Here is a 22307-nt window from a genome sequence, read left to right as displayed (position 1 = left end):
CAATTTAAACTAAATAATTCACAATTTATTTCAGAATTACGTTCGCAAATTGTTCAGCTGTTCACATTCATGTGAATGACTAAATGATTGCTGTTCACACGCAATGACGTGTAAATGATTTCTTTATGCATGTTTAAATGTACATACACGAACGACGAACAAGCAGCGAATTAATTCTTGTTCGTCATGCAATCGTTGGCCGTGTTTACAATGAACGTTCAAAAAATTGGTGGATCATGCAAATTTGATTGATAGTTGTTCTGGGAAAATGGCCTTTAGGACGACTTCACACAGGCGTATGCGTTTTGCACATACTTCAACGCACCATATTTCCACTATGGACGAGTATTTTTTGCGCACATATCAGCACGTTTTATTGTACTTTTCGCACATGCATGCTCATTTGCACAGCAGGCTAGCGCGCTCCAATTTAGATGGCTATTTAGCCTAATGAGTTCCAGATGTGTTCTTTTTCTCCCAAAATTGCGCAGCGTATTGCATTTCCCCCATAGACTTCTATGGGAACCCTTGGTGCGCAAATAAGCAGAAAGACAGAGCATGTTCTGTTTTATTGAACGCAAAATCAAGTAATGTATGCAATCCCATTGACATCAATGAGTTCTATTCTCTGCATATTGTGCACATAAAAGTTATGTGCACAAAATGCGCACAAATACGTTCATGTGAAGGAGCCCTTAGGCTGCGTGATGCATCCTGGGATTGATTGAAAGTGATAGTAAAAAATCTCACTCTCAGGGCGCCCACCCACTGGCGATTTTTTTCCCTGCGAAATTCGCAGCATTTTTTTCTCTGCAGGGGTCTATGGGACTTGTAATGTTAAAATCGCGATCGCGCAAAATCGCGATTTCGCGGTAAATTGCGATTTTGCGCGATCGCGATTTTAACATTACAAGTCCCATAGACCCCTGCAGAGAAAAAAATGCTGCGAATTTCGCAGGGAAAAAAAATCGCCAGTGGGTGGGCGCCCTTAAAATGGTACCTCAGAAACTTGAAAAAGGGGGCTGCACTGCAGGGAAGTGGCTGGAATACACAGAGGGGGCCTGCAGACGGCCGGGCAATCAGGTGAGGGAGGCAGGGATGGAAATGTATTTTTGCTGGAGTGGCTCTTTAAAGAAACATGAAAAGGACTGTATAAGGCCTCATGTCCACTGGGAAAATCAGGCCTGCCGCGGATTCTTCATGGAGAATCCCGCACGGTCCCTCCTTTCCTGCGGACATGAAGCCTAAAAAGAAGAATTACTCACCTGTCCGGTCGCTGCGGATCTTCCCTCCGTCGCGGCTGGATCTTCTTTCTTCGGCCCAGCGAATGCGCTCGGCACGCCGGCAGCGTGCCGCGCGCATGCTCCGTGCACTCTATTTTTTTAACTCCTGCTCTCCCGCGCCGGAGAGCAGGAATTCAGCTGCGGGTGTGTCGCTGATCCGGACAGCTTCCATAGGCTGCAATAGAAGCCTGCGAGAGACCCGCACTAAAATGGAGCATGCTGCGGGTGTTTTCCCGCAGATGCAATCCGCATATCAAAGGAAAATGACATCTGCAGGTATTTAACTACCTGCAAGTGTCCAATGCATCCCTATGGGGCGCAGATCAGGCGTGCGGGTGGCCCGCTGCGGATCTGTCCCCGTGGACATGAGGCCTAAGTAAGGCCTGGAGCACAGATAGACTATGCATCAGTGTGACCATCCAATCAGGAGTTATAAAAGACAGTGGCCCAGTTCTTGGTGTCAAAGGTCTCTACTGCTCATGTTGGAACCTGAGTTACGGGAATTGTACTGACAGCTAATTGCTGTTACCCATCTTACTGGAAATTTACAGACCAAACATGGTAATTTGTTGTTACTGGTTATCATTAATAAAAAAAAGGTTCTTGAGCATTGTTGATGTCCGATTACAATACTTATTCAAGACGACTCTGCTATTTGGGCATGCCTTGAGCCCACTATTGTGACAAAGCAACAAACCATGACTTGGACAGGGGTGGCCATAACCTGCCTATGAGAGCCTTCCGTAATTGCTACCAACGCATGAGGGCAAGGCTGCTATGACCCCTCATTTTGAATGGTTCAGTCATTGATCCAATTCAAGTTAAGCCTCTCACTCTCAGACATGAACCAAACCATTGCAACGGCCCTGTTCCCTCCGGAGGCTGGGGGTAAGCCATAACCTGAGCCCCAGTCCGTCCCAACACTTGTGTACCCTGACAGCCACTTGTCAAACTAGAAGGAGCTCACTGTATGCAGATTTCTTTAAAGGGAACCTGTTGGCAGTTCATGCTGCCCGAATCACGTTTCAGAATAACATATGTGGAAACTGTGCAGATCTCTCCAGGGTTCATGCTACACGTGGTTTGGACAGCATGTAGCCGCTGATAGGTTCCCTTTAAAGTCGTTTTACAATTCTGCTTCAGACACTTTACCTTACCATGGTCATGGTGCACGTTCTCTCAGGCTTCCCTGCAGGCATCCAGCTCTAGCATCTTCTTTATATCTCTCTGCTGCCAAGAGGGTGTAAGCACACTTATGCTGTCGAAGGGCCAGCGCGCATCTTCCTATTTTGTCCTCTGCAAATCTCAAAGCACCTCTAGTTATATCAGGTACCTTCTAGCTAAGGTAGGTGCCTAAGCTTTTGGTCTTCCTGGTACAGCTGATGGTGTATTTGTTCATACTGTCTTCCTTGTCTATTCCTGACCTCTGCACTCTCCATTCCTGATCTCTAGTTCATGCAAACAAGAGCCACTCAACTTTGAGCGACTCCTGTTTACTGCGAATGGAAATAGGAAGGCCAGAACGATCCCTGGCCCGCTCTGCCTCCATTTACTTGAACGACTTTTGCTTCCATGTAACGCTTAGGAGTGATAGTTGGATGGTAATCTGTGGAACAGCTGTTGGGCACTTATGTGGCCAACAGTCCCCCTGTGTACAGGTACCTTTGGACCCTATCCGCACTTGGTCAGCGCTTTCTGGATTCTACACTGATCATAGAGACAACAGCATTGGGAATCAGCTGATCTGCAAGGATTCGACCAGCGGGTCCCCACCAATTAGCTATTGATGACGTGTTGGCAATCAACAGAGAAACTTAGCAAAGTCCAGGAATACCCCATTAATGTAGTATTACCATATAAATCACCAATTGCTTTGCCGTTTGGAGATAAAGACTCACATTGCTGTGCTCTGTTACATAGCAGAGCTCCAGAACTTAAACATGGGGCCATTACTTTTGAACAGAAGCATTACATAGACATTCCATAGACTAGACAGTAAGTCTACCTTGTTCTTAACGGGGTTACCATGGAAGAATAACATTTTCAACCCAGCTCAGAGTGGTGGCAAAACATAAAATTCCCACACTCGCCTCACCTGAAGCCCACTGCAAAGGAAAAGGTGAAATCCTGACCCAGTACAAAACTCTTATGAAGCAACACACAACATAATCCCCTATATAGAGGCGTAACTATAAGCTGCTGGGTCACAGTACAAGTTTTGTAGCAAGACCCTCCAATTGTAAGGCTTTGACTCTATTTTTGGTCTACTCACATAGGCAAGAGAAACCTCAAGACGTCCAAGATGTCTAAGGGCATGAGTACAAGCATATCTTTTCCACCCGTTACAGTTACGCACTTTTCAGCTATTTTTCCTAGATTCTCAGCAACGAGACGAAAGCAGGCCAAGCAAATAAAATCTCATTAAAAAGCAAAGGCCTCTCCATGACCCCTCTAGCCCACCTTCCCATCTCCAATACAGGTGTGCCTTCTACTATGGAAGGTAAGTAGAAAAATTGTTTCCTCAGCCCGCTCAATATTTGGGAAAAATTGGACAATCTAGTGCAGCTCCTCAAAATTGACTTTGTAGAGCTGTCTAGTTTATATTTTTGATCGTTCCCTTTTGCCCCGGGCACAGAACCATTTTCGTTTTTTCCTCCCCACTTTTAAAAAATCATAACGCCTTTATTTATCCATCGCCGCCGCTGTCTGAGGGTTTGCTTTTTGTGGGACGAATTGCATTTTTCACTGGTACTATGTAATGTATCATATAATGTACTGAAAAACGGTGAAGTGACATGGAAAAAAATTGAAATTGCGCCATCTTTTGGGAGTCTTGTTTTTATGGTGTATACTCTGCAGCAAAATGACATGGTTACTTTTTCTGTGGGACAGTTATTACTACAATACCAAATTTATATATATATATTTATTTTTATTTTTTTTGGCTCTACTATAAAAAAAATGAAAGTTAGTCTGTTTCCAGCTGATCGGCTGTTGCATGCACTTTTGGAAGTTGATCCTTTCCCAGCTGATTGGCTGTTGGGTGAGCTTCTTCTGGAAGCTGGTCTTTTCCCAGCTGATTGGCTCTGTTGGGTGAACTTCTTAGGGAGATTGGTCTGCTTCCAGCTGACCGTCTGTTGGGCGATCTTCTTTTGCAGCTTGGTCATTTCCCAATTGATCAGCTGTTGGGTGAGCTTCTTCTGGAGGTAGATCTGTTTTCAGCTGATCAGCTGTTGGGCAATCTTCTTCTGGAACTTGGCTCGTTTTCAGATGATCGGCTGTTGGATGAGCTTCTTCTGGAGGTTGGTCCTTTCCCAGCTAATGGGCTGTTGGGTGAGCTTCTTCTGAAGGTTGGTCCTTTACCAGCTAATTGGCTCTGTTGGGTGAGCTTTTTATGGAGATTGGTCCATTTCCAGCTGATCGGCTGTTGGGTGATCTTTTGGAGGTTGGTCCTTTCCCAATTGGTCGTCTGTGGGTTGAGCTTCTTTTCGAGGTTGGTCCGTTTCCAGCTGATCGGCTGTTGGGCGATCTTTTTCTGGAGCTTGGTTCATTTCCAGCTGATTGGTTGTTGAGTGAGCTTCTTCTGGTGGTTGGTCCACTTTCTGCTGATCAGCTGTTAGAGCAACCTCCAGAAGAAAATCACCCATTTCCAGTTGATCAGCTGTTGGTTATTGAGCGGTCTTCTTCTGGCTCCTTCTCTGGCAATGGGCACAATTCCATCACATTGTGAGGTCAGAATTCCTAGCTGCGTCTACCTCCACAACAACTTGTCTCACCACATTCTCTAAACCAGAACTTTTTAACTTTTTCTTTGCTTTTTTTTGTTTGATTGAGTGGGAGAGGGGTGGGGTGTGGGGTAGTGCAAAGGAAGACCCTCTACTTTTTGATTGCCTTCAATCATGGTATTACCAGGGTGAAATAGTTGCTATCTGAGTTCTTCCCCCATCCCAGCTGAACTTTTGCACCCGGGCCCCTGAGCCTTTAGGTACGCCCCTGCAGCAGCAATGAGGTAGTAGTTACTTTTACTCTAGCAACTGGCAGCAACTGAAATAGCTGCAGGATACAGGATGTTTCCACCATATACTTATTATGTCTTTCTGAGGTTATTTAACCCCTTAATGGCATGATCTATTTTGGTCCTAAAAGCCATAACTTTAAATTTTTCCGTTGACATGGCCATGAGGGGTTGTTATTTGTGTGGCAAGCTGGAGTTTATGTTGGTACCATTTTTTGGGTAGATGTAATGTATTGTATAACTTCTTTTTCATTTTTTGGAGGGCAGGGAGAAAAAACATCACATGAGCGTGTGCTTGTGTGTACACAGGTGCGTACATATGTGTGCACCCCTGTACGCGCAAAAACATGCGTGTGTGCAGGTGTCTGCCGGCACCCTGTGGTGGAGATGAGCATCGGTCAGTGTAAAAAGTCTACTTGTTGCACAGCTATAGTGATTTGACATTACAGAGACCCGTGACAACATCTTTCACCATGATGGCTGCTGAACAGCACCATGATGAAAGATGTGTGCTGCATTGGCTGCTGAGGATGGGGTCAGTAGTCAGGATGATGAGGGGGTAGTCTTTCCAGTCTCCGAACTACCCTCACATCAGCCAACTTGAATCACATGACACACGCACACACACTGACTTCATTCTTCCTACCCTCCCCCTTCTCCAACAGCGAGCTGGACAAAGGAGAAGCTTGTATCCAGACCACATGGCAAAAGGACAAAGGACCAGTTTGCACATGGCATTACACAGATGCTGGGAGCGGGGGAAGGAGAGGAGGTTCTATATAGCTTAACCTATAACAATGACTATATACCATGTATGTCATATCTTATACGCCCATAAAGGGCAGGTATTATGTGTTTAGATAAAAGGAGCTTCATGCATAATAAACGAGAGCTCTCTAGACTTCAGACTGAATTGGTTGTCAGTATGAATTCTTTCTTTGTGTGCACATAAGTCAGAATTTACAATCAGGGGGCTACAAAATACCCCAGACCCTGCTGGAGAAATCTTGATCCAGAAGAACCCCTGAAGTGATTTCCAAGGAAGAGCTTTAAGTATAAGCTCTTCCCTGAAAAACAGCCCTTTTAGTGTTAAAAATAAATATATATATATATATATATATATATATATATATATATATATATATACCTACCGTGTCCTCCGCTGGGATGAAGAACACATCTGCCACATGCAGATGCTCAGCCAATCACAGGCAGCTCTCACTGAATGAATGACAGGCCTTCTCAAAGAACTTCAGTGCAGAGTCGGGGACAGCGCAGACAGGACGCGGCTGAGCCCCGGCAGCTGAAGAAAGGTGAGCATGTGTTTTCTTTTTTATTTTTACACTAGTTTGGCTTATTTAAAGCCCTTCCCCAAAAAACAATTAAGGGGTACCGGCAGCTGGATCCCCTACCGCAGCTGTCATCTGTGACAGCTGCGGTAGGAAATTCTTTATTTCTCGTGGGGATGAAGAATTCCTTTGCTGCATCTGTCACATCTGTGACAGGTGCAGCAGGGAACTCTTTATTCCCCGCGGGGATGAAGAAGACATCTGCCCCATGTGGTAGATGTGTTCTTCATCCCCGCGTGGGACATGGCAGCGGCAGACAGGTAAGTGTGTGTGTGTATATATATATATATATATATATATATATATATATATATATAATTTTTTTTCACACTAAAATGGTTGATTTTTCAGGGAAGAGCTTATATTTAAAGCTCTTCCCTGAAAAACAATTAAGGGGTTCCGGCAGACCATTGCCTGCAATGGAGCCGTCGGCAGCAGCCGCGGCTCTATTGAAGCCAATGAGCGCATTCACTATGGTGCCGACATGTCCTATCTTTGCAGTTGCATGCCAGTAGAGCACGGACATGCGCACACACCATAGGGAATGCATTGGTTGTAATAGACGCGTGTTTTTGTGCGCACGTATGCATGCACATAAACAGGTTTGTGTGAAGCCACCATAGGACGACTTTTTGTAAGGAAAATTGCGCAGGAAAATACATGCATGCGAGCGAAACCCAGCGTCTTTCAGATTAAAACTGGTGCATGAGGCGCCAGTCTGACAAAAAGGTTGTTGGGATGAATTATATCAAATATATTAAAATGTTTGCTTGCCTTAAAAATTTTGCCACCGGAGTGAAGGAGTCAAATTTTGCTCCATTTTGTCCCTATTCTATTATTGATTCTGCTAAATGTTTGGGCCGTGCCCCTCCTGGTGGACCACAGCTGCTTTTTTAACTTTTGACAGGCACAGTGCAAGAAATGTAATTGGTGTGTACTTGTGGAGCTTGCAGTGATTTGTGACAGCCTTTGGCATAGCTTACTGGCGCAGATACATCGATAAATCCCCCATTGTCCTTGATAGAACTGGAGAGTACCAATAAAAACTACAGCTCGTATAAAAAAAAAATAAGCCCTCACAGAGCGCCGTCCATGGAAAAATAAAAAAGTTACTGGACTTTGAATGCAGTGAGTTTAGAAAAAAATAATCATTTGAAAAAAAAGGGTTTTTATTGTGGAAAAGTGGAAAAACCTAAAAAAAAAATAACAATTTTGGTTTCATTGTAACCGTACCGACCCGCAGAAAAAAATGTAGTGCGTCATTTCTGCTGCATAATTAACGCTCTAAAAAAAAACCAAAAATCTATGGCAGAATTGATGGGTTTTCTCTCCCTACGATCATAAAAAAAATAATAAAAGTTTTACAATGTAGTCTATATACCCAAAAATGGTATCAATAAAATCTACAGTTCGCCACACAAAAAACAAGCCCTCATACGGCCACATTGATGGGAAAAAAAGTAAAAAAAGTTATGGCTTTTGAAAAATGGAGATGAAAAAATACCAAAAATCGTTTGGTCTTCAACGCCAAAATAGGCCGTGTCATTAAGGGGTTAAAGAATGAATTATAATTGGCTGTAGTTGAAAGCATTAAAGGTCTGCCCTTTGACACTGCACAATTATATCCCAAAGGGTTTTCTCAATGCGGGAAGCGGGGAGGCAGCACTAATCCCTTTGTCATGTCACTTTCATGTATTACACTAAGCACAGGCTTGATGGGACAAAAGTGCGACTTGTCTGAATAGTTTCTACTGCAGGCGAGAAGCTCGTCTCTCACATCGCTAAATGGTCAGAAAGTCTTCAAACTTTACCCCTAATTCTGTCACCATTGTACCTGAGCAACAGGTGTTACGCGTCACCTTGAAAAGGAAAATGGTGCTTCGTGGAGGGTCCCAATTACCACCTACCTGGTCTGCAAATATTATCAGGCTTGGGCATCAAAAGAATAATGCTCATGCTTTCAAAACGTGCAATAATCACCCCATCATCTGAGACAACATAAAGCCGGGATACGAGTGTAACATCAGCGCCGGAGGGAAGACTGTAATGTGAAGCGAAAATCACAAGGTCAGCAGAGAACATCCCGCAGGGGACCCGGGAGTGAAAAAAACGTCATTCTGACGAGCAAATCCTCGCTTCACATTCACAGCGTTATCACACACTTAGAATAAAATATAGCGTTTATTACAGCTGTCAGATACATCATCCGACGTGAGGGGTTTAATTATCAAAATGTGACCCCGATCAACAGCAGAAAACAATGGAGGACAAAGTGAATAATATACAGTAATTTAAGCTGAATGGCCCCCATCTAGTGGGACTTCCTTTGGCTTTCAGAACCGCAGCAATTCGTTGTGCTGTAAATTCCACTAAGTGATGAAATCTTACTGCAGGGATATCGGCCCCTGCGGACAGGAAGTTCTTGTAGTGCTGCAGATTAGATGGAGCTCCTGACATTTTCTGACCAGCTGACAGGAAGGGGTCATCCATTCATGCTGCTTCTGTCAAATTCTGACCTTCCATCATTACGGGGCAACAGAAGTCTGGATTCATCTGACCAGGAGATGTTTTGCCACTGGTTGATAATCCAATATTTGCTCTCTATTGCCCACTGGAGTCGACTTTCTGTTTAACACAACGGCGCTGGAACTGGTCATCTGCTGCTATAGCCCATCCATGCTAAGGGATGAGTTGTACATTCGGACCCATTAGTTGGAGTCAATTTCCTTGACTGTTCATCAAAACGTTTCTCGACATCCTTCTTTGAGTTAGTGGGGATGGAGCCAAAAGCTGACAGCTCTGTCAACATTGCTGCAGCTCAGGTTGGTATTGCATTGGATTCAATGGGAGCTGTGCCTGCAATTCCTAACCTGGCCTACTATAATACACCACTGTAATGCAGACAGGGATGTCAGCTTCCGACTCCATCCCCATTGACAGTTGGCCCAGTATCAGCTGATCACTGGGGATCCCAAGCAGTAGATGCCTGCCAAGCAATAATTAAGGCAACACACCTCAGTTTAGCTAGAGACAGTTCAATCATTACACAGAGGTCCGCAAAGCTGGCCCACAGCGGAGGGGACGGCGGGGGTAGAGATGGGCACTTGTTACGGTGGCTCTACCGTCCCCTCCTAAGTTATGGGGACCCGAACACATTTCTGCAGGGGAAGGTCCCAGGAAAGCAGAAGGGGTAACTGGCAAAGTTACCTGTTAGTCCAAGGTTTGTCATGGGTGACGCTACTGTTCCTTTCTTCTGATCACACAGAATAAGTACTTTTCTGGACACACTGGGAACGGTCGATGATGTCCGCTTTACTGAACGTAGGAATTCCAACACGAAAGAATTAAATGATGCGCAAGTGTAGCAACAGTGGAGGTACATGGGGCATTCACACAAAGTCCACAGTCCCAGTTATCTGTGTCTTGCGTTCTCTGCCGGCTTCAATTCTCTCAACACTAGCTAGGTCACACTGATTCTCCGCACTCTTGCATGCAGGTGACTCTCTTTCTCTCTCAGTACCTGACATTTGTACCGGAGGCTCCTTGTCTTCTCCACTCAGGCAGAGCATCCAATAATCTCTGGGCTTCATCTATCTTCTCCACACACAGACCGATGGTGTCTGTGTGCAGGTAGATTCTCTCCAGACAACTCCAACAACAACCAACCAAACCACTCCCTAACATAACCTTGCAATCACATATATAAAGCACGAACACGTGACTAAGGGTGGCTTCTCACGAGCGTGTGACGTACATAGCTGCGTACAAAAGTTCGCACCCACGTACGTGCACAAACACGCATGAATGCAGGTCCTTGCCCATTGCCTTCAATGGGGCTGCATTCATTTTAAATCCCCGCCTGTTGAAAGGGCTGTATCTGATTGGCTGAGCGCTCAGCCAATCACAGACAGCTCTCAGCCATTCATTCAATGACAGCTGAGTGCTGCCTGTGATTGGTCACAGCACTCAGTCAATCACAGGCAGCGCTTGGCCATTCATTGAATTCAATTGAATTCAGATACAGCCCTTTCAGCAGACGGAACTTTTAAATCCCCACCTGTTGAAAGAGCTTCAGAGCAGTGCAGGGAGAAGACAGACTAGACGCGCTTGAGCCTCGGCAGCTGATGAAAGGTGAGTATAATTTTTTTTTTTTTTAACACATTCTAGGGATGATTTTCAGGGAAGGGATTCTATTTAAAGCCCTTCCCCGAAAATCCCTGCAGGGCTTGCCAGCAGCCCATTGCTTTCGATGGGACTGCAGAAGTGCTGGTCCCATTGAAAACAATGGGAGAACATCGCGATCTTCTGTCACAGCTGTAACAGGGGATTCTTTACTCCCCGCGGTGATGAAGAAATCCTTTGCCACAGCTATCACAGCTGTAACAGGGGATTCTTTACTCCCTGCGGGGCGACATCTTGGCACTGATCACTGTGACAGTGCTGTCACAGTATTCAGTGACAATATTGACGTGCACCACGGACCTATGGTGCACACATGTCCTGTATTTTGCAGGTAGGTGCGTTTACACGCCTGTAAAACGCTGACATGTAACACACCATAGGGAACCAATGTTTCTAATAGGAACGCGTTTTTGTGCACACAACTGTATACACATAAACACGCTCATGTGAAGCCACCCTAACAAATGATACACACAAACCGATACACATTCCAGACAGAACCAGCCAATTAACCCTTATGGTGCTGCAGACATGCAATACACATAACTTCTGATGCATGCTACAAGCAAAACAAGGACATTAGAAAGTCACAAGACCGACATAAACCATTCAAGCACACTTTGGAAACTTCTATTAACTTCAGGCCACTACAGAGCCTCCGCAGGCTTCATAAGTGAGAGATTGTATGAATGGAGAGTCCAGACGGTAGTTGGAAATAGGAATACACTATCCTACCAAAAGTATTTGGACACCCCTATTAGTAGAAAGGATTGTGTCTTATTAACATGTCATGTGTCCTGTGCCATAAGGTGCAGACCCTTGGAGGTGTCGGTCGCAGTTTGTGAGGGGAACTGCAGGCTACTGGATATAAGAGATATGCTGCTGCACACAAGCTGTCCACCATGAAGTGCAATCTTCGGCCCATTTACAATGGTGCAAGGAGCGTCATCATTGGAAGTTGAGGAATGGAATAATGTTCTATGGAGTGACGAATCACACTACCCCGTCTTCACATCAGATGGATGTACTTGGGTGTAGAGGATCCTGGAGATGCTTTCTACCTGAGGGTGTTGCGCCAACAGCTAAGTACGGCTGAGGTTCCGTTCTGGTCTGGGGATGTCTTACGTGGCATGGTCCCAGTCCATTGGTTGTGGTGGCAAGAACCATGACCACAGAGGTGACATTCTAGACTATAATGTGCTGCCAAGAATGTGGGAATACTCTGGGAATGGTCGGCCATACTTCCAACAAGACATAACAATAAAACAAAACAGGCACAGAATGAATGAAAGAAAATCCCAATTAAGGGGATCTGAAAGGCAACACAATGTCAAACATCAAAGAGTATATATAGAAAAAGCTCAACACACCAATATTAATATAGCTCCTGCTCACGGATAGATATCTGCTGCAGAATCTGCAGCGGTGTTCACACCGTAAAAACCGCCACAAATACTGCCCGTTACTTTCTATGGAGATCCGCTGTGTCCTCCACACGGGCGGAAATCAATAGTGATTTCCGCTCACTGAGGAAAAATCGCAGCATGCTCCATTTTCGTGCAGGACCCACAAAGTTAATGGAAGCTGTCCGGAATGTCAATTCCGGAATGGCTGCGGATTCCACATCATTGCCTAGCAGGGAAATCTATACTGCGCATGTGCTCCGGATGTCTGGGCAGCAAGAGCCTCAAGGAGCAAGTAGGAAGCCGGGTGCTGTGCGGGTCATAGTCAGCCTGGGCAGCGTGGTGATGTTAAAGGGGTTGTCCCGCGAAAGCAAGTGGGGTTGTACACTTCTGTATGGCCATATTAATGAACTTTGTAATATACATTGTGCATTAATTATGAGCCATACAGAAGTTATTCACTTACCTGTTCCGTTGCTAGCGTCCCCGTCGCCATGGTGCCGTCTAATTTCAGCGCCTAATCTCCCGATTAGACGCGCTTGCGCAGTCCGGTCTTCTCCCTTCTGAATGGGTCCGCTCGTGCCGGAGAGCTTGTCCTCGTAGCTCCGCCCCGTCACGTGTGCCGATTCCAGCCAATCAGGAGGCTGGAATCGGCAATGGAACGCACAGAGCCCACGGTGCACCATGGGAGAAGACCTGCGGTCCACCGTGGGTGAAGATCCCGGCGGCCATCTTCGCAAGGTAAGTAAGAAGTCACCGGATTCGGGTAAGTACTATCCGAGTTTTTTTTAAACCCCTGCATTGGGTTTGTCTCGCGCCGAACGGGGGGGCTATTGAAAAAAAAAAAACCCGTTTCAGCGCGGGACAACCCCTTTAAGTGCGGCCAACTGCAAGGCAGGGTGATCAGGATCCTTCCCTGCAACAGGTACAATCCAGGGCACACTTGGGCTACGTGACAGCTACCTAATTGGCAGGGAGCAAAGCCTCCATGTAAAGCCTCCAATAGGCTCAGGCAAAATGGTGCCACCTGAGGGCTGCAATATGGCATCGGCGTGCACCTATACTGCTCTCCCTGGCTGCTTGCTTCTGGTTGATGGACTGGAAAACCATCATAACCAGTGCTGCAGATACTGGGCAGATCAGTGCTGTTTGCTGCGCTGCCCTCCGTCGCTCTCCCGGTTGGGTAGGACTCAAGCTCGCGGCCATCAGACCCAGCAAATCTCCCAAAAGATCCATGTGAAGACTGTTACCTAGGAGATACTAAAACAATTGGTGTTATTAGGAGGAAAGCAAAAAATTGATAGTAATGCAGTTAAAATTTGCTGGCGCATTAGTACCCGGCGCTCTGATTATCGCACTCCATTATGCTAAGTAAATGGTTTTACGGCAGAAAGCATCAAACTGTGGAAGAATGTAAAATTATACGGCGGAAGCTTTATAACCTAAATGATTTAGACTCGGCATTTCATTTCCTTCCTTTGATTACATTTTGTTGAGCTGCACAAGATATTTATTGTGTTTTCAATACATTTTTTCTATCATTACATTAACAGACGCAAAGACCAGATTTGTTTTTTTAAACAGGAAGCGATGAGACCAACGGGTGACAATTCTATCCATCAGCATTAATTATAAGGAACAACAGTTACAGTTTTTCAGAAAGCACAAAACACATACGACTAATCATCCAATCATAGAGACATGCTTTGCTCCAAACTCTATACTGTGATGTGCCAAAAGTCATGGGACGGAAACTAATATTGTGTGGTTCTTCTAGCCTGGTGCAATGCAGCACACTGATGTAGCATCGATTCCACAAGTGGAGGGAAGACATCTGGAGGGATGTTGGGCCATCTGGGTAGTCACCCACAGCTCTGTGGTATTTGTAGGTCAGGATCTTGGGTGTGAATGGAGCTCTCTAAAACATCCCATCCATGCTCAATTGGGTTGACATCAGGTGAACGTGCAGGTTACACCTTTTATAGGAATGCTCCTCAAACCAATTCTGGACAAGTTGGGCCCAATGGCATGGTGCATTATCCTGTAGGAATATCCAATCATTGTGGGGGTACATGAAATCCATGAAGGGCTCTAAAAGGTCACCAAGCAGTGAGACCTAGTGGGCATCAGTCAATGACATGTTTAGATGGACAATTCAACCGAACCCATGCCATGAGAACACACCACACCAGTATGGAACCACCAGAAGCATGTACAGTGCCTTGATGACAACTGGTGTCCATGTCTTCACGGGGTTTGTGCCACATACAAACTCAACCATCAGCAATTGGTACCGTGACTGATCAGACTTAACCACAAGTTGCCAGTCCTCTAGGGTTTCGTTAGCAATCTCATGAGCTGTGTCCGGTGTTGTGATGTTAGCAGTCCCTCTGGTGGGTCTTCTGTTCCCATAACCCATGGAAGCTAAATAACGCTGCACTGACCTGCCGGATATACATGTGGGGTCTCCTGCATTGAACACGGATGGGATTTCTGAGTTGCTTGTCCGTTTGTACGGGTAATTCTAGCCAGACGCTGCCAGTTGCCATCATTAAGCACCCATGGCTGCCCACTGTGCTGTCCACTATGGGTGGTAATGACTTCTATGACGTATTCATGGTACACACATGACACTCTGGACTGATGAATGTTAAATACCCACACAACTTCAGAAATGGAATATACCACCCATCTGGTGCCCACTATTCTGCCTCATCCAAACTCTGATAATTCATGTCACCTTACAACGAGCATATTGGCCAGTGTTCTTCCTCACTCATAAGATAACACATCACAACGTATACAGGTGTGAATGTTCCTAAGCAATGAAGGGAGGTAACGACACTTCATAATCAATTTATGTGCTGCTATCCCATCACTTTTGGCACGTCAGTGTAGAAACACCCATTTTTATGCATCGCTACACAAGACTGAATTGTTCATAAACCCATTGCGGGACTATCCCAAGTACAATGGGACTTTAAGAGGCATGCATTTGTAATGTTTCCCAACACCAGTCCTCATAAGCCCCAACAGGTCATGTTTTCAGGATTTCCTCAGTATTGCTGAGGTGATGTAATTATTGTCAGCGCTGACAGCCGCGGCGGAGGATCGCTACTTCCCCGAAGTGATGGGTAGCTGTTCTGACATGATGATTTCACACGGTGCGGAGTGCGATATGGGGCCATGATGGGACAGTGTGAAGTTAGCCTAAAGGCGGCTTTACATGGGTGTATGCGCAATTACGCCTGACTCAATGCAACTCATTTGCGCTAGGAGTGAGTCTTTTCGGTATGTCTATCAGCATATCCCACTATACATTTTGTGCCCGTTTTTATGCACAAGGGACACAACCACGCCCCCATTTTTATAGCTAATGAGTTTCAGATGTGTTCTGTTTTTTCACAGACCTGTCAGCACATTGCGCATCCCGTTGCGCATTGCACGTTTGTGCGACCCCCATTGACTTCTATGGAAACTCTTGGTGTGCAGATGCACAAAAAGGTGGAGCCCACGAAATGTGCTCACAAAAAAAGAAGTAGGTTCTATTCTCTGTGTATTATGCGTGCAAATTTTGCGCAAGCCAATACGCCAGTTCGAAGCCGCCCTTAAAACAGACACAAACATGGATCCCATTTATTTCAATGGCAGTGTGCTTTAACTAAAAAAAACGCATTACTTAGTGTCTGCGGTGTGATGGCCGTCATTTAGGATCTGGCATTGTAGCGCTCCTCATCTCATTTGTCGGGCTGATTTCTCTTAGCGTTGACCTTACATTGATTTCAATGTAAGAATGTTGAAGTCCAGGACTATAAGAACACCAACCAGCCTGACCGTATAACAGGATGTTATCTGAGTATGGGACATACTAGTAAATAGCAGCAGAAGGAAATAATGACCCGATGTTCAGAGAAAATCCCTCCCTGGAAGATCACAATGAATTACTGAGCGGTAGATCGGCTCCAGCGCAGAAAAGCCGCGGAATGAGATGGCATTTTTAGGTGGCTGTTTTTCTGATTAAACAGCAATTAGCCGCCTAAGCGGCGCAGCCCTCTGTTATAGTGATGAGCACGTCATGGCGGCTGATAGAGATGAGCGAGTATACTCGGTAAAGGCAATTGCTTGAGCGAGCATTGCCTGTATTGAGTACCTGCCCGCTCGAGATGAAACGTTCGGGTGCCGGCGGTGGGCAGGGAGCTGCGGGGGAGAGCGGAGCGGATCTCTCTCTCCCACTCTCCCCCCTTCCCCGCTCCCTCCTGCTGACTGCCGCTACTCACCGTTCCCCCGCGCCGGCACCCGAACCTTCCATCTCGAGCGGGCAGGTACTCGCTAAAGGCAATGCTCGCTCGAGCAATTGCCTTTACCGAGTATACTCGCTCATCACTAGCGGCTGGGATTTAAGGCATAAACCTTGTTAGCCGGTAAAGGAGAGCTCTGCACCGAGTCTATTCATTAGATCAGATTATGCAATTATATAGGAAGCCACTCAGGTTTCTGCTGTTTAAAGGTAAGATCACACATCACGTAGTAAATCTGATGAAAAATCCATTGTGAGGATTTACTCTGTGAGAGGAGTGTGTTAGAACAGTGATCAAAGAGAGACAGTCCTGCCACCGGAGGATCAGGTACCGCATGCAAGTCAGCATCAGCTTAGTAAAGAAAAGGCACCTGGTGTAAGAAGCAACCAGTGGAGAAAGGACAGAGACTGATACAAACTATCAGATCTTAATAAAGACTTTTCCACATCTGTATCGTTCCTTGTAAAAGCGGTCCTACATCCCACATCGCTATGCCTGTTGCATCACTGTATTTGTAAATTATCAGGAAATTGACAAAGGGTCTTGCAGTCCTTACCTTGGTCATGTTGTCACCAGGGGCGTAACTATAGAGGATGCAGGGGATGCGATTGCACCCGGGCCCAGGAGCCTTAGGGGGCCCATAAGGCCTCTCTTTCACATATAAGGAGCCCAGTACTATGAGTAAAGCATTATAGTTGGGGCCCTGTTACAAGTTTTGCATCGGGGCCCGAGAGCTTCAAGTTATGCCTCTGGTTGTCACCATTCTCTTACATCTGTGGCTTTTCCATGCAGAATATAGATGGCGCTGCCTTAGTAAATGGGTTATGTGAAATATCCCATTCTCTGACATTGCGGACCTGATGGGGATTCAGGTGTGGGATCCTCATCAGATCTGAACATGTAAACATGGCCTTAAAGGGGATATCCAGGACTAAACTAATGATGCCCCATCCTCAGGATAGTTGATCAGAGAGGGTCAACCATTTGGGATCCTTGCTGATCAGCTGATTGACGAGGTCGCGGCGCTCTGGAGCAGCTCATTCCCTTTCAGGTGAATGGGATTGAGCTGCTATACAAGGCATCGGCGCTATACAATGTACGATGATGCCGTGTCGGGCATGGACTGGAGTGACAGCGGCGCTCACTTGAGTAATGCAGTCACTTCATTCAGCTGATCAGCAGGTATCCTGAGCAATGGACCCCAGCCAATCAACTATTGATGACCTATCCTGAGGATGGGTCATCAATATGTTAGTCCCAGAAAACCCCTTTAACCCTTTAATGCACCATAACATATAATTATGTCATGGAGTCACGGGGTTTGTATGGATCGGGGGCTGATCCGGCCTTGTATAATGCAGGTATTGGCTGTCTTTCACAGCTGACACCCACCCACAACAGCTGCGATCAGCACTCACGCTGATGGCGTGGGGTTCTGGATCCCAAACAGCGGAGTGCCGTTTGGTTGCTATGGCAGTTGGGGAACTTCTGAAGGCTCCCATGGCTGCCATTGCAGATTGCCTATGAAGCAGTGCCTGTGGCATAGCTTGATAGACTGCCTGACATATTGCGGTATAATGTAATACCATAGTATGCAATACTATGGTATTACATTATACTATAGGTGTGATCAAACAATTGCAAGTTCAAGTCCCCTGTGGGGACTAAAAAAAAAATGTAAAGTGAGTAAAAAAAAGTTTTATTAATTAATAAAAAAAGGTAATAAAAGTTAAAAAAAAGTTCCAATCTGTCAAAGTAATGCATTATTTATCGCATATGGTTCATGATGAACATTGTCAGAAAAAAAACCGTATCAGAATTGCACTTTTCAGGTCACCCTAACTCAGAGAAAAAAAATGTAAAAAAGGCGATCAAAAAGTTGTATTTTACTCCAAAATTGTACCAATAGAAACTTCAGAATGTCCCGCAAACGAACTCTCATCCAAGTACGTTGGTGGAAAAATAAAAAGCCTTATGGCTGTCAAAAGACGTCGGCAGAAAATAATTTCCTTTTTTTCAAAGATATTTAATTTTTTAAAACTAGCAAAGCAAAAATAAAAACAATATAAATTTTGTACAGTTGTAGGGTTTATCCACACGTCCGTATATCGGTTCACGTCCGGCCGATATACGGTGTCCCTTTCTGCAAGTGGAGGAGGCAGGCCAGGCTGGGAGCAGTGCACTGAGCTGCCGCCCCCTCTCCGCCCCTCACCATTATTTGCAATGGGAGGGGGTGGGGCGGAACCTAGCCCCACCCCCGATTTACGGACGTGTGAATAAGGCTGTAATTGTACTGACCCACAAAATAAAGTTATCATGTCATTCTTGCTGTAGTGTGTGCACCATAGAAACCAGACCCCCCAAAGATGATGGAATTGCGTGTTTTTTTTTAATTCCTCTCCGCTTACAATTTTTAAAAAGTTTTTCAGTACATTATATGGTATAATAAATGGCACCACTGAAAAATACAACTCGTCCCACAAAAAACACTCCTCAGACAGCAACGTGGATGGATACCGAGGAGAAACCGAAAATGAAAAAAAAAGGATTGTGTCCTTAAGGGGTTATTAGGTGGTGGACGTGTTCTTAAGGCTAATTTCAAACGGGCGACTGCGATATTGGACCATGAATCACAGCCCAATATTGGGCTCCAGAACATTCGATTTGCCAGCGGATGTGAGGCGTTTTTAATACTTCGGGGAAGTAGCAATCCTCCACCGCGACTTGTTTTCAATGGTCGACCTCGCATCGCGTGAACCTAGCACACGGGGTGTGATGCTGTGCCAGCCGCATTGAAAACAATGGGCGATGCAATGGCACGCCCAAAGATAGGACATGCCGCAACTTTTTTTGCTGCGCCTTAATATGATGTGGGGGAAAAAAAAAAAATTCCTCATGTGTTGACCCCATTCAAAAGATCTTCAGAAATCTTGCGTGATTTTCTCACCGTGTGAAAACGGCTTCATCCAGCATAGGGCTGAGAATGAAAACTTATTTCTGGTACGTTGCTACAATTTACTGTAAATGAGTTTAATTTCTAATCATACTTCATATTTTTTATCCCTTTTCAGTAATATGAGAGACTCGCAGCTTATGACAGCTCCCCCCCCCCCCCCCCCAGTAATGCCCACCTTGTCTGCCCCCCGCAGTCTAGACACTACACAAATTGCATTTTCTGGCATCCTGTTATTTTGATGCTTTCTTCCAAATTATCCTCATCTCCTGCACCGGGGGGCTTCATCTGCGTCTCTCTGACAAGAACATAACATAACGACAGCAAAAAGCATCCGTTAAAGGCGAAAACACGATATTCTGCAGCTTTCTTGCCCTTCTCACAGTTCATTGGTTATAATCAATGCTTCTTTAATTACCTAAAAGTAATTAGAAATTCTTCATGGAAATCACATTGTGCTGCCAGATAGTATCTTCAGATACTTCCAAAGCAGAGAGAGATTCTTAGGGCACTTTCACACGGGCGCTGCGATTTTGGGCTGCCCAAATCACATGAACAAGAGGCAGCCATGACCAAGTGGCGGCTGCTTCTCTAATTTTTTGCCCATTCAGACAACCGGGTGTGGCGTCTATACGCCACAGCCTGGAATACCTTCAGCCGGGGGGAGAGAGTTCAGCTCTGCTAAACTCTCTCCCAATCTCTGTTTCTTGCCAGCTGCCATCAAAGGAAGAGGCCTGGGGCAGGACGGGGTGGGAGCATAGCTTAGCTAGTCGTGCTAAACTCCTTTCCTTCCCAGCCTATGGGAGCTGCCGCAAGGGGAGGAGGAGGGACTTTAGCATCGTGAGCCACAGCTAAACTCCCTCCCTCTTTCCTTTCCTGACTGCTCTCATAGGAGTCTATGGAAACGGCCGTCACATTCTGGCAAAAGATAGGACAAGACCTATCTTTTCCGGTCGGCTGGAATGCGCACTGTGTGTGCTGTCTTTTTCGGACGGCCAATTTCACACATCGGAAAATCTACCATCCGATCAAACGCATTGGAATCCAATGCTTCGGATAGTCACAATTTTTGGACGGTGTTGTATCGCGGCAACATCGCCACGATAAAACACTTTTGTGAAACTAGCTTTAAACTGCATTCACACGGGCGATTTTCCCGCACACGTTCTGTCAAATTCCAACATGCACAGAAGTTAGAACAATGAGCAACTTTTCTCTTGGACCGATAATCTCAGTTAGGCTCCCTTCACACGGGCGTATTTGCGCATACACAATTTTCGCACGCAATATGCAGAGAGTAGAATCCATTGATTTCAGTGGGTTCAATCACATGCAGTAGTAGTGATCATTATTTGTATAGTGCCAACTAATTCCGCAGCACTTATTTTTCTACGCACAGAAAAAAAAAAAACACAGCATGCTCTATTTTTTGTGCATTTTGCATTTGTGCACCAAATGCCCCCATAGAGGTCAATGGGGATGCGTAAATGCGTGCAAAAAGTACTTGACTTGCAGGCGCAAAACAGTATAAAACGCCAATGCGAGCGCAAAAAAGAATAGATCATTTTGCAAATAGACAGCGCTCAGGCGTGCACAAGTATGCATACACTACATATCCTCTTCTTGGAGGATTCTTGTTTGATCATTGTGGATCCAACCACTATAACCCCCAGTGATTCCAAGAGTGGCATACCCCGAATGTCCCATATGACTGGAGCGTCAGCGTGCATGCTCAACCACAGTTCCATCCACTTGTATGTGATGGAGAGAGATGGCCAAGCATGACGATCTCCCTCCGTCTCAGAGAATCGCATGTATCACCAATGCTCCATTCACATGGGGCATTTAGATTGCACCGCTCTCAGGATCACTGGGGGTCCCAGCAGTTGGACCTGCAGCATTGAGATATTTAAAAGGCTGTAGTGTGAGAACCCCCATTAACAAATCTTGGGAGTCAGGTTGCCAATTCGACCAGAAGTTTACTGTTTTAGGTTGTTTTCTCTTGATGTCTACAGAAGTTCTTATGGTCTTTCTGCAAACAAATGACTGAAACCATAAATCTATGATTTCCTGATTACATAAGGAAAGTCACCTCAACTATCCGCGAGTAAAGGAGATGTCAGTTGAGTCTGTAAGATATCAGGATCTGGTTGGATTGTCGATCTGATCCAAAACATGGCATCCATACAGGGGCGTAACTAAAGGCTCAGGGGCCCTGATGCAAAACGTTAGCTGGGGCCCCCCCCCCTCTATCTGTATCTGTACCCGTACCCATACCTAAACCATGCTGCACAGAGGTATAACTTGAAGCTTCTGGGCCCCAATGCAAAACCTGTAACAGGGCCCCCAACTATAATGCTTTATTCATAGTACTGGGCTCCCTATATGGAGAAGAGAGGCCTTTTGGGCCCCCTAAGGCTCCTGGGCCCAGGTGCAACAGCATCCCCTGCACCCTCTATTGTTACGCCCCTGCATCCATAGCTTGCGAATGTATATGGAGGTACATAAAAGCCATTTCTTACAGATTCATATGGACCAAACAAATATAAGCATGTTCCATCACACGCCATGCTTCAGGGCTATTCTATTTCAGAAGGACATCTTTTCACTGTGCCTCACTTCTGAACCCTATGGTGGCACATGGTGGGCGCAAGGCTGTACGTACTCAGTGCAGTTAATGTGCTGTAAGGGAGTAATTCTACAGCGTTCTCCTTTGCAGAGGAATGGCATGCTGCTGCCCTATCAGAGTGGCCAATGGCCACCAGTTTGAGCCCAGTCTCCCTCTGGCACTGGCCAGAAGGGGGAGCAGGAAGAGAAAACCAGC

Source organism: Eleutherodactylus coqui, chromosome 13 (genome assembly GCF_035609145.1).
Source record: "Eleutherodactylus coqui strain aEleCoq1 chromosome 13, aEleCoq1.hap1, whole genome shotgun sequence".
In the NCBI taxonomy this organism is placed as follows: Eukaryota; Metazoa; Chordata; class Amphibia; order Anura; family Eleutherodactylidae; genus Eleutherodactylus; species Eleutherodactylus coqui.
The sequence above is the reverse complement of the archived record's forward strand: the minus strand, read 5'-3'. Positions refer to the sequence as shown.